At 46.8% G+C, this 12923-nt stretch overlaps 1 pseudogene; it reads right to left on the bottom strand.

Moving 5' to 3' along the window:
• Positions 1-4120: 4120 nt before the first annotated feature.
• Positions 4121-4292, bottom strand: LOC142654446 (U2 spliceosomal RNA; annotated as a pseudogene).
• Positions 4293-12923: the final 8631 nt, after the last annotated feature.

The raw sequence follows: 12923 nt of genomic DNA, 5'->3' as shown, positions 1-12923 counted from the left end.
AAAAAGGCTTTTGAAATTTTCTTAAAAATATGAGAAATTGCTGTTTATGTTCTAAGCCTTGTAACGTCCAAGAAAAATAAAAGAGTGTTCAAGAAACGATTCCAATCTAAAGTAGACATATGGGAAATGTGAGCTAGTGACTATTTTGGGTGGTATAACCATCTGTTTTACAAGCAGATGCATTTAAATTCTGAAAAATTCTATTTTTTATACATTTTCTCGACATTTTGCAATTTTTCACCAATAAACACTGAATATATATGCCAAATTTTACCACTAACATAAAGCCTAAGGTGTCACGAGAAAACAGTCTCAGAATCGCTTTGATAGGTTTAAGAATTCCGACGTTATTACCACATAAAGTGAAATATGTCAGATTTAAAAAATGGGCTCTGAGCCTTAAAGCCAAAACAAGGCTGCGTCCTTAAGGGGTTAAAAAGATAAAAATGTGACACCCTATCAAAGGCTTTTTCGAAGTCTATAGTTAAAACCACCATTTTACCTTCTCTTGCTTTCATGTCGCTAATAGTATCTTTTAAAAGGTTTAAGTTGCCCCATATACTCCTCCCGGGAATCCCACAGACCTCGCTGGAGTGTATGATTTTATCCACCACTGTTTTTAGCCTGTTAGCGCATATCTTTGTCATGGTTTTATAATCGCAGTTCAATAGTGTAATAGGCCTCCAGTTTTGTATGTCTGTCTTGTCCCCCTTTTTATATGGCAGGGACACTTCTCCTTTGTTCTAGGATCCCGGGAGGGCTTTTGATCTAAAAACCTGAGTAAAAAGAGAGTGTAGATCCTCCTTTAAAACTCCATAAAATGTGCCATAAAATTCTAGGGGTATACCGTCCGGACCAGGGACTTTACCCGTTTTAAAACTCTTGATGGTTTCTAAAATCTGCTGTTCTGAAATTTCCTGTTATATGAATTCTTGAGAAACCGGATCTAAAACCGTGTCAACCTCCTTCAATGAGTCTTCCATAAAAGCAACATTTTTATTATTAAGATCTGCATAAAATCTGTGCACCTTTTTTAAAATATTATTTGTGTCAGTTTTACGGTCTATATTATCTAACAGGGTATGCTTGTCTGTGATTTTCTTAAAAAAGTACCTGGAGCAGGTCTCATTCTCGTCGAGGTGTTTCACCTTAGAGCAAAAGATCATTTCTTTACCTCTCTGCTCCAGGCACTGGGAGATCTCTTTCTTAATCTCCATGATGTCCTTGTCCACCAGCATACCCTGTTCTCTGAACTTGTATTGGGTCTGAGGACGAGTATTTCAAATTGCATAAACATCACGTTTCTCCTTGGCTTTTTCCATCCCAATTTTAATTAATAAAATGCCTTATTTTTATGTTCATTTTCTCCCACCAGGTGGCGATGGGCATATTGGGATGTCTTACCCATCTGTAGCCCTTATAAAAGGTGATAAAATCAGATATAACTTGCGGATCTGATAAAAAGGAAACGTTCATTTTCCAGGCTTTTTTCCCCGTGCTCTTTTGATTATTACATTTGGCTTTAAAATATAATAATTTATGGTCCGAAGAGACGTTAAAATTAGTATCACATTTAAAAGGCATTACTTGATAAGAACAAAAAAATCAATCCTGGAGCTACAGTTCACATTGCTCCAGGTGACGCTGTCCTCTTCTGGTAAATTAATATTGTATTTTTTAAAAACATCGGTAAGTTTAAAATCAACAGTAAGATCTTTTGAAATTGACGAGGGTTTATCATAATTCCTACTTACTGCGTTAGAGAACGGGCGTTCCCCCGTTTAAAAAACAATTAAAATTACCTGCTAAAATCTAGTTCTGCATCGTTAATAAAAAGGGGTAAAATCTCTAGCATTTTTGCTCTTTCATTTTTGTCGGGGTTACCATAAAAATGTAAAAACTGATATCTAATACCGTCTATAAAAGCTTTTACCATTAAAATTCTGCCTGGTAAAATGTCTTTAAAACTGTCAATTAAAACGTTTCCTTTAAAAAAAATAGCGACACCTGGGTTCTAGATTCGTTAGACCCGGAACACACCGAAGGCCCGAGTCTCCAATCTTCATATTTTTTTATAGTTTGTGCGGTGTGGTATGCAGCACTCCTGTAGGAAAAAAACTGTCGCAGTAAAAATAGAAAGGTAATCAAACACGGCAGCTCTTCTTGTCTGGGAATGCACACTTCTCACGTTAAAGGACAAGCCACATAAATCTGCCATGAGGAAAAGAGAGAGACAGTCTTTGTAATCTTACCCGAGGTGGCCTCAGCAGTCCTCAGCATTGCCAGAGACCCCACTGGAACTCGCGTAGCCCCCTGCTTTAGAGTCAAACGTGGGCAAGGAGGAGGTAGGAGAGGAACTTCCATCACTCAGCCTACCCCCCACCATACTTGAGGCCCTTATTGAGAGAGGATCCCAGACGGACCCCACGGGCAATATTACTCTTTCAGGAGCGTTTTTTGCAGTGTCCTCCTTTAACATAGGGGCAGGAACCTTGCTCTCAGACGTCTCAGGGGCTCTCGTTACCTCGGAGGTCGCCGTCCCGATATCCCTCCACTGGCTAGGAGGGGGGGGGGACCTTGTGCTGGTACTTTCAGGGGCACGTCAAGAGGTTTCCCTGCATCCACAGGTATTCCCTTCGGTGCCCCCGCTGCAACCTTCGAGTATGCCCTACGTCTTTTCATTTTTGCTGCTGCTCTGCCCGGGTCCTCTGCCTCAGGTACAGGCTGACCATGTATCGCTTGCGGCCAAGTAGGATCAGCATCATCCGAACTACCCTGCACCCCAGTTTCCTGGGGGGGCTCATTCGTCTGCTGATAACTGGCACGCTGCTTGTTTTTTCTCTGTTCCTTCGGGTCACCTGTTTGGGGGGGTCTGCTTGAAGTGTCCATCTCATTTTGTTGCTCTCCTTGCAGTTCCCCTCCCTTTTGGGGGGCGGTCTGGCCTGCTCTCTGCTCGGGACGCCTCGGCCGGACCTCGGGTTATAACGATCTGTGGGGACAAAATGCAAAAAGATGACCAACTCGGCTACAGTAACGACACCTTTTCCCCAGAGGGCAAGTTTTGTCGTGCTCAGAGCTGCCGCAGTTCCTACATGTGCTCTCGCCGAACTCTTTGGTGTGACCGTACTTTTGACACTTCTTACAGAATGGAGGCGTCCGTGAAAAATAAGTCACCTGCTGTGTCACCTAATTTAAAACGTGCTGGCGGCAATAATATCACCCCTGAAGTGCTGGCATCTCTAAAACACGTAACAAGGAATAACCATTTTGAGGTCCATACACCGACCTCATTCATAATTTTGCCAAGACATATAACGCTCTTAAAATAGGGGGAAATAAAGGACATCACTTCTTTTAGCTCGGTGAAAGGGCACTACATTTTTACAACAATAATTTTAGTGATGTCCAAAACATGTTCAACAAAATGAACACCGTCCAGTCTCGGGTAATTTTTTACCATGTAAGCCGCCAGCAGATCTTGGAGCACTCCATTCTATATAAACGTAATATCATAAATCCTTCTCCTTGGATAGTCCTGTACCGCTAGGATCTCCCCCTTTTGGATGTTGAAAATGTCAACCAGTACGGTCTCCACCACGAGCTTCAAGCCGCAGGTCATCGCTTTATCCTCTGATAGGATAATCCATATAAAGTTTTTTATCCACGCATAAGCCGGTATTTCGCCAGGACTTTAATCCATGGCAAATTTTTGGAAAGTAGTTGCTGACGTAACGTTGAACACAACTCCCCTTATCTGCCAAAACCTACACAGGGGTATAGGGATCGCAGCCTGTTGCTCTGGACTAAGCCTCTCTCCCAAATAGCAGCGGGGGGTGAAGTCCTTCACAAGGAGGAACGATCCCCCCCCCCAGGCCGAGAGAGAGGGTACCAGAGCACATCCCAACCAAGACCAAGGCAGTACTGATACGAATAAACATCACTACTATTAATGAAGTAATTTAATAATTGGGTCATTCATTATCACACATTACAAAACATGCATTGTATAAATGCATTGTATAACAGGCAAAATAATGGGATTAAAGGACAGATATAATCAGCAAGAAAGAAACAAAAACAAAAAGCACTTTTCAAATCTAATTTTAGTCACTCTTTTAGGAAGGAGTGCATCGGTCCTGGAGGTACTGCAATACCAGGTCAATGCGTGGAGTGGACAAAGCAAGCTCTATTTCGATCTTCCTGTTCTAAAAATCCATTTAATATATGGTCCCCAGATAGGGGACGTATCAGATATTAAACTAAGAACAGATTTTTTTAATTGCAAAAGCTTTATTGACAATCAATCGTCATCATACAAACAGTACTGCGACGCAGCGTAAGCCATGAAGCAGGAAATAATAAATAAGTCGCCAAACATAACATGACAGTATAATAAATAGTACAGGCTATGCTATACATCACACCACATGCTACACTAACATTCTTGCATTCACTAAAGCCAAACAACAAAGCAGAACAGAGAAGTGATGGGGTGGGGGAGTGGGTAGGAAGGGATAGGGGCGGAATCACAGGCCCAAAGTTTTATTGAAAGACACCACACAAGAAGGGAGAGTGGGGGGTAAGGGGAGTATCAGTCCTCTTCCTCCGACGTCCGGGCTGTCCCAGGTGGAATAGTCTCTGAGCAGGCTGTGGATCAGCCTGCGGCAGTCCTAGATGGACACACTCTCTCTCCGCAAAATCAGACGATTCCTGGCAAACCATACAGCGTCCTTAAAACAGTTCATAAGGCGCCAGGCCTCCTGGATTGCTCCATCCGTATTACTCCCAGAAAATAGTCCATAAAGTACCGAGCGGTACGACAGTCTGTTCCTGGGTACTGAGTCCTTGAGTTCGTGTTCCAAGGCTTTCAACAGACCCTGTGCAAAGGGGCACTGCCAGAAAGTGTGCAAAGATGTTTCCTCCGTGAAGGGGCACCTGGGGCAGTATTGGGTCTTGCACAGGTTGCGGGCATGCATGAATGACATAAGAGGCAGTGCTCCCTGGAGGGCCATCCATGAAAGGTCCTTGTGCCCATTGGTCAACCTGCCAGATGACACGTTAGTTCAAACAGTCTCCAACGTGTCGGCATGAAGCCCTGGAACAGACTCCGGCAAGTCCTTTGCTCTGATGTTCCTGTGGATCGTCTTAGGTTTCCACAAGTTGGGCTTAAGACCCTCAAGCTAATGCTCCCTCACAAACCGGTCAACATCTCCGTAGAACCAGGGAGTGTGCCAGTTGTAAGGGAAGGACCTGTCCCACTTGTCCCAGCCAAAACCTCGCCAGAGGGGATGGAGGAAGTAGCGGGACATGACCTTGCCCGCAGAGCCGTTTGCTGTCCTCAGAGTCCTACGAACACAGTCACATACAAAAGCGATCCGCAGCAGAGTGGGGATGTCGGGTATACCCTTCCCACCCTTGCGGGGCTCCTTGTACATAACAGTCCGCTTTACTCTGTCCATTTTCGAGCCCCAGATTAAGTGAAACAAAGTCCTGGTAATGGCCCTCGAGACAGTGGCAAGAGGGGGGCCATGCCTGTGCAGTGTATTGTAGCACAGGCAAGACTTCGTTACGCAGGACCATTGCTTTGCCCTCAATAGTGAGTTGTCTGAGGCTCCACAGTCCGATTCTTTTGTTGACTTTGGCCAAGCGTTCTTCCCACGACTTTAGGGCTGCACCTTCCTTCCCGAGCCAGACTCCCAGTATTTTGATTAAGTCTGGCTTGATGGTAAATGGGAAGGAGGCAGGAGAAGGCAGGTACCATTTTCCGAAGAGCATGGCTTCTGACTTGCCGCAGTTGACTTTTGCCCCTGAAGCGCGTCCAAACTCCTCGCAGATCTGGACGAGTGCAGTCACCGAACTCTGGTTAGCGCAAAAGACCGACACATCATCCATGTACAGAAAGCATTTGACGTCGAATTGTCCTGGACCTGGTGCGGTGATCCCTCTGATCTTTTCATTCTGCCGGATAGCCTCTGCAAAGAGCTCTAGAACACAAACAAAAAGGAGAGGTGAAAGAGGACAGCCTTGTCTAATCCCTGAAAGGACAGGGAAGGGGTCCGTTTTCCAGCCGTTCACCAACACCGAGCTGTAAATGTCAGAATACAGCAGGTTAACATACAAACCGAACATCCTGACAAGCCGTAGCCTACACAGAGCCTTAACCATGAATTCGTGAGAGACCCGGTCAAAAGCCTTCTCCTGATCAAGACTGACCAGGGCCGCATGTGTATGGCAGCTTGGCATGTAATGCACCATGTCCCTCACAAGGGCAAGACTGTCGGCCACCCTACGGCCAGGGATTCCGCAGTTTTGGTCCGGTCCGATGATCCGTCCGATGACAACCTTCAGTCTGTTGGCCAATACTTTGACGAGGATCTTGTAGTCCACGTTCAGGAGAGAGATGGGATGCCAGTTTTTCAGGTCACATCTCTCCCCCTTCTGTTTATACAAAATTGTGATCATGCCTTCTCTCAAGGACGGTGGCATTCTTCCCTCCACCACAATCTCCTCATAGAGCTCCAGCAGGTCTGGACAGATCAAGTCTCCCAGCGCTACATAGAGCTCTGCTGGGAGACCATCACTGCCCGGGGTCCTGCCGGGTCTGAAGGATTTAGCGGCAGAAAGCAGTTCATCCACCATCAGGGGAACATCCATAGCCTCCGTACCTGCAGGATCAAGATGATTAGTGATACCTGACAGGAATTTATCGGCGGCTTCGGGGTCAGTGGTTTTCGGGGAATAGAGGCTTCGGTAGTAGTCTGTGACGACTCCCAACACCACCTCCTTCCCAGAATGCATGTTTCCGTTCTCATCTCGGAGTTCCTTCAGGGGCGTGTGGCCGGCATGGAGTTTCCGGAAAAAGAACGAGTTACATTTCTCACCCTTCTCCAAGTAATTTTCTCCACCTTGGAACGAAAGACAATTCGCTTGGATTCCTCCTCAGTGCCTTTTCAGGCCCTTTTTGCTTCCTCCAGCTCCTTCCTGACGTCCCAGCCACATTAAAGGTCTTGTAGGGATTGCAGCTGACGCTGCATCTCTCTGAAGTCTCTCTTCCTCTAACACGCCTGTTGACGACTTTTTGCCTGAAAGAAACAACGAAATTCAACTTTAAGGGCATGACCACACGTGGCGGATTTCTGCAGACACTGTCCGCATCAATGCCGCACATAATCCGCATTGCGGATTACGCTGCGGATTTTGCCAAAGTGCTGCGGATTGCGTTGCGGATTTAGTTGCGGATTTAGGTGCGGATTTCAAAGGCAAGTCTTCCAAAAAGGGAACTGACATCATTTGTGAGTTCAGTTCCTATGACGACGTGCTGGACACACCCATGGCATGTATAAGTGTGGCCAGAAAGAGAAGTCAATCTGGCAGGAGAAGTATCCTAGTCCGAAGTGTGGGATAATGCCTGACATCCAGGAGCGACCACTTCAATTACGCCGACAATATTTGATTCTGCTGCTGCGCACCATAGTCAGCATTGTCCGTCGTCGGCAAAGGCAACGTGTAAGTAATATTTAGTCACCTACACACGTCCTATGCAAAAGTATATGTTTCTGTCTGCTAATGATATAGTAACATGTTTCTTGGATTTCACAATCATTATTTGCACACAGGCTGAAGAACGAGGCCGTGTCCGACTGTGGGTTCACCCGTTGTTTGCTGAAAGATCAACCAAAGGTCATTTTGCACTTCTTTACTGCGATCTAAGAAGGTATATATTTGGGATACAATCTTTCATTGTCACTGCCCCTGTTGTTCTGTTGGGTAACTTAACAGAACATGCTTCATATGTTTTGGAATGAGTCTCTGCTCACCTCTACTCACCTGGCTGCTATATGTGAGAGTAGGGTGTAGAGTAAAGTGTTGGCCCGGCTTGCAAACGCGCTGTTCTGTGCAGTGGATAGGCCATTGATTTATCAGCGCTTGGCCTCGGACAGTCGTCCCTGTCACCGATCAGTTGCTGTGAAGGGTCCATAGTGTTCGGATACCCTTCTTTGGCTTAAGTTACTCACAATTCAATAGCTCACACAGCTGCATTGGACAATCCCACGAATTCAAAGCCTATCCCATTGAAGTGCATCTGAGAAAGATTGCATAGTCACTACATACACTACATGTGTATTGGCGATTGACAGTCTAATCAAGTCAAGGAAATCAAGGGGTAGTAGCAGTCGTCCGAGCACAGCGTGTGCTTCCAAACAGCTATTTGCTGACGGTCTCGTGTGGAGGACCCAGAGGGATGATATATTGATGGCCTATCCTGAGCATACCACATTCATTACTGGTGTCTGGACCACACCTGGGGCAAACCTCCGTAAAAGTAGGACAGACGGACGAAGGGTTTCATTCGTGCACACCACATGGTGTGTGTAAATGCTGGCATGTGTTTCCCACTTAGGCTGTTTACCCCGCATTTAGGTTAATCTTCTTTGTGGTTTGGTCTAGATATCCTGACAAATTTACGGGATTCTGCCGGCTGAGCATCCAAGCATTTGACAGGCTGCTCGAAATTGTCAGGCCACACATTACCAAGCAGAATACCGTGATGAGGATGGCGATTGCTGCTGAGGAAAGGTTGCTCATCACCTTGCGGTAAGTTGCCACATTTCTGCGTGTCATCTAACATACAATCAATTTCCCTATTGTGCATTTTGCGAGATTGGGGACGTTTCTTGTTTCCCCAAACATATGTATTATAGTCTCCCTACATGTTGTTCTTCCTAAATAGTGGGATGTAATGTAATGACTGATGTTTATTTTTTTCAGATTTTTGGCCACAGGCGAGACGTATGCATCCCTGCACCTCCAATTTCGTGTGGGCAAATCCACCATTTCACAAATTGTGAAGAGCACATGCAAAGTTCTGTGGGAAGAGTTGCAGCCCATTGTCATGCCTTGCCCCACTCCAGAGATTTGGTTAAATGTCGCAGCTGGCTTTCAAAATGTCACCAATTTCCCAAACTGCATAGGCGCAGTTGATGGCAAGCATGTAAGGGTGCAGCAGCCACCGCACTCAGGATCACGCTTCTTTAATTACAAGAAGTATTTTTCGGTCGTCCTGATGGCGGTGGCTGATGCACATTACAAATTTGTTGCCATTGCTGTTGGTGCCTATGGTAGTACTGGGGACTCACGGGTGCTGCGAGCATCCCAGATTGGCCTCCAAATTCTCCTGGATAACGTGTCTCTACCACCTCCGACACCTCTTCCAGGAACCACGCGTCCAGTCCCCTTCGTTATGGTATCGGATGAGGCATTTCCTTTGAGCCCTAACCTGCTGTGCCCATACCCACGAAGGGGACTGAATGTCCGTCGTCGGATTTTTAATTATAGGCTGAGCAGGGCACGACGTTTCGTCGAGTGCACGTTTGGCATCATGGCAAATCAGTGGCGGGTCTTTACCTCGGCCATGCAATTGGAGGAAACCACCATTGATGCGGTTATCAAGGCATGTTGTGTCCTCCATAACTACCTCCAGGAATACCGTCAAGAAATTGAGGGGGACTCACTTCTGTCCTATGTTGGCAGTGCCATTAACTGGGGTTCTGTTGGTCAGGCCAGTAGTGGTGTACGAGTACGAGATATTTACTCGGATTATTTCATGACTTCTGAAGGGGCCGTACCTTGGCAATACTCCTGTGTTGGCGGGGTGCAGCCTACCCAGCAGTAATCCGTTTCATGTCCAAACAGTAGGCAATTCTGTCAATGATACTCCTATGGAATGGAAAATTGTGTGTTGGATGTGCTTCCTTTGCAATAAAATAATGCACTATTACTTGGATTTGGCCTAAGTGTGTGTATTTGAGTAATCACATGTCTGAATAGGGAGTATGATGTATAGGTTGCCTTTCTTGGTTGAGCACACCATAGCATATCAAACCACACAGTATTTACTACATGAAAACGCCCACACCGTGAACAATCTCTATCGTCCCCTTGATGCCCTTCCACATTTTGGCCTCCTCCCATCAAAAACAACAAATACACAAGTCAGAGTCATCAATTAAACGGAACTTTTATGGAACGTATGCACATCACAACTATATACGCCCTGAGTAGAATCACGGAACAACTTGTAACATACATTCAATCCCTGGTACAATAGCGACCAAACAAAAACACAAACCTACTACAAGATGTGGAAGCGAGGGGGGCTTAATTGGGGATGCGAGGAGGGGGCAGAGGAGGAGGTTGAGGTAGGAGGCATGTATGCCGCAGAGGTGGGAGGATGGATATGAAGAGGTGGGAGAGTGGACGAGTATGGGGTGGGCAAAGGGTTTGGGACATTGGGGTATGGGCGGAAAGTGGAACCAGAGGGATGTCCATGAGTCCAGGGGGAAAAATAGGGATCGGGCTGCAGGGAGGGTGCAGAGGCAGGAGGTGGGGCGTGCGGCACAGCGGCAGACGTGTCAGCCCTACGGCCAGTTAATGTGCGCATATGGAAAATTAGATCTCCCACATCGGGTAGGGGCTGGGGGGCCTCAAAGATATCAGCCAGGGCGAAGACACACGTCATATATGCCGCCCTGCGAGTAGTTTCCATCCCGCGACAGCGGCCACCAACGGCATTACCGAAACTGTGATATTCGTCTTCGGCCTCCACCCTCCGAATCATGCGTAAGGCTTGGCCCTCTACCGTGTCGCTTTGTTCCGCTGGTGTCAGGCGCTTTCGGCCACCCACTCTTTGGCGCGGTCGGGAAGTTCCTGCCGTGGGGGCTGGAGAGGTGTCGCCACGAGGAGTTGCTGGGGCCGGGGTTGCCTGGTAGGGCGCATCTTCCTCAGCCACATTTGCTGACGAGTCTGCCACGGGCTGCTGCTGCACCTGGCCACGTGCACTCCCTTGTGGCGTCCGGGGTGGTACATTCCCGTGAGTTCTGCAGGGAAAAAAACGCTCATTGACTTGGGGGATTCAGAAGACATTTCTCAGACAGTTTGTCAGTCGCTAATCTCGTTAACATATCCTTTTGCCATTCTACACACACACACACACACACACACACACACACACACACACACACACACACACACACACACGATCTGACACCAATCTTGGGGGGGGGGGGGGAACTAAAGACGCACTCTCGTCATGAAGAGAATGAGTTACATAAGCAACACAGAGTGATATGTGATAATGTGTACGGTCAAGGGACATTTTCGTGACAACACTGGCAAAAGGAAAACAAACATGTGGAATGTAATCTGCACTGAATAGAAATGGCATTCCGTTAGTTTTGAATCACATGGTTCATGCGCTCCCTTTTAACCCAGGTGTGTGTGCGAATAGAGACTTACCTTCGTAGCTCCCTGCAGGGAATCAGGAAAGCCAGTTCTTCGTAGTGGGCTATCGCAGGGCCCCGTGAAGGAGAGGAGCCACTTGCAGGTGTCTTTGAGACCTGTTTGCGGAAGCGGTCGCGTACTGTCCTCCACCTATTGCGCACATCATTTTCTGGAAAAGGAAGGATGTTTTTAAAATTAGGGCATAGGGGATGAAGTCAGGTGTATACAGATCAATTGCGTCCTCTGGCCTGTCGTGAGGAGATATCATCAATGCAACCACATCATTGGGGCAGAACTTGAGTAGCCAGCAGCTATGGCTACGGCTGTGTTCCCACGACCTCTTGCCATGCCAAAAATAGGCTTTTCACGCCTATTTTACACCGCATGCCACGACGCCGCCAATACGCTGGCAAACATCTGGCCATGCATTTAAATGTGCATATGGTTGTCCACGCTTGCAAAAGGTACTTGAGGTCGTTAAATGGAGTGTGTAAGGCAGGATTTAGTTTGGGTATGGTTTAGCAAGGCAGGAAAGGAAATTAGTGCAGATTTTTGGCAGCATGCTAATGATGCTAAACAACCTTTGCAAACAGTGTTTTCACCTCTCTGCATTACAAACTAAATGCAAACTTACCAATCACTCCCTGCTCCCTCTCCAGCATCCCGTCCCACTCGGGGTACAGACCGCGGCACACGAACGTCCATCCCTCGTCACGGGCGTTGCGGTCGCTATAGGCAGCTATAGAGGTGTCCCATATTTCGGGCCTACTATGCACCTATAAAAAACAAAAAAAAGGGCATATTGCAGTTTGCTTGGTACTCTGGAATCACAGTGGAGCTGTTACATGGTGATCTGCCTTAAGAATATGGACATTCTGCAGGTGCTGCTAGTGTTAATCCATACATAGTAGACATCTTGAAACAACATGACACAAACATATACATGTACTTACCAGATTTATGAGGGACGAAACCTCCATGTCCATTCGTCTATACCTGGACATTGCAGCCTGGGTTCAGAGTTGTCACTTAACTTTTTCAAAAATCCCTGGCAGGCTGCAAGCCGAAAATGGCGTCTTCCTTTTCTATGCTGAATGATGTCATATCCTGCTCCGGCAGGAAATACGCACCGCACCAGACACGAAATCCGCACCACACATAACATCTGCGGACTTCATTGCGGAATTTAGAATCTCCATTGAAGTGAATGGAGAACTTCCGCAATGAGTCCGCAACCAGTCCGCCACTGGTCCGCAACAGACAGAGCATGCTGCGGACACCACATTCCGCTCCGCAGCCTATGCTCCGCAGCGGAATTTTACGCATCGTCTAAACGAACACTGCTAAATTAGAGTGGAAGTCAATGGACAAACGGCTCCGCTGCGGAGTGTCCGCAGCGGAATTTAAGTGAAATTCCGCCACGTGTGAACCCAGCCTTACATATTCCCACCAGTCACAGGTTTTGTCAAAGAAAACTTTCATTCCTCCAAACAATATAAGCAATTTTGAGGTAGAAAAAAGAGGGATATAACCACGGCGCTGCTACTCAATGAAAATGCAGAAATTAATGATAGTATTTATTAGTAGGCTACGCGTTTCAATGCCGCACCGGCATCTTCCTCAGGCCATATGAAATGCGGTTA

Source organism: Rhinoderma darwinii, chromosome 5 (genome assembly GCF_050947455.1).
Source record: "Rhinoderma darwinii isolate aRhiDar2 chromosome 5, aRhiDar2.hap1, whole genome shotgun sequence".
Classification (NCBI taxonomy): domain Eukaryota; kingdom Metazoa; phylum Chordata; class Amphibia; order Anura; family Rhinodermatidae; genus Rhinoderma; species Rhinoderma darwinii.
Note: the sequence above shows the minus strand (reverse complement) of the source record. Positions and strands in the feature narration are given on the sequence as shown.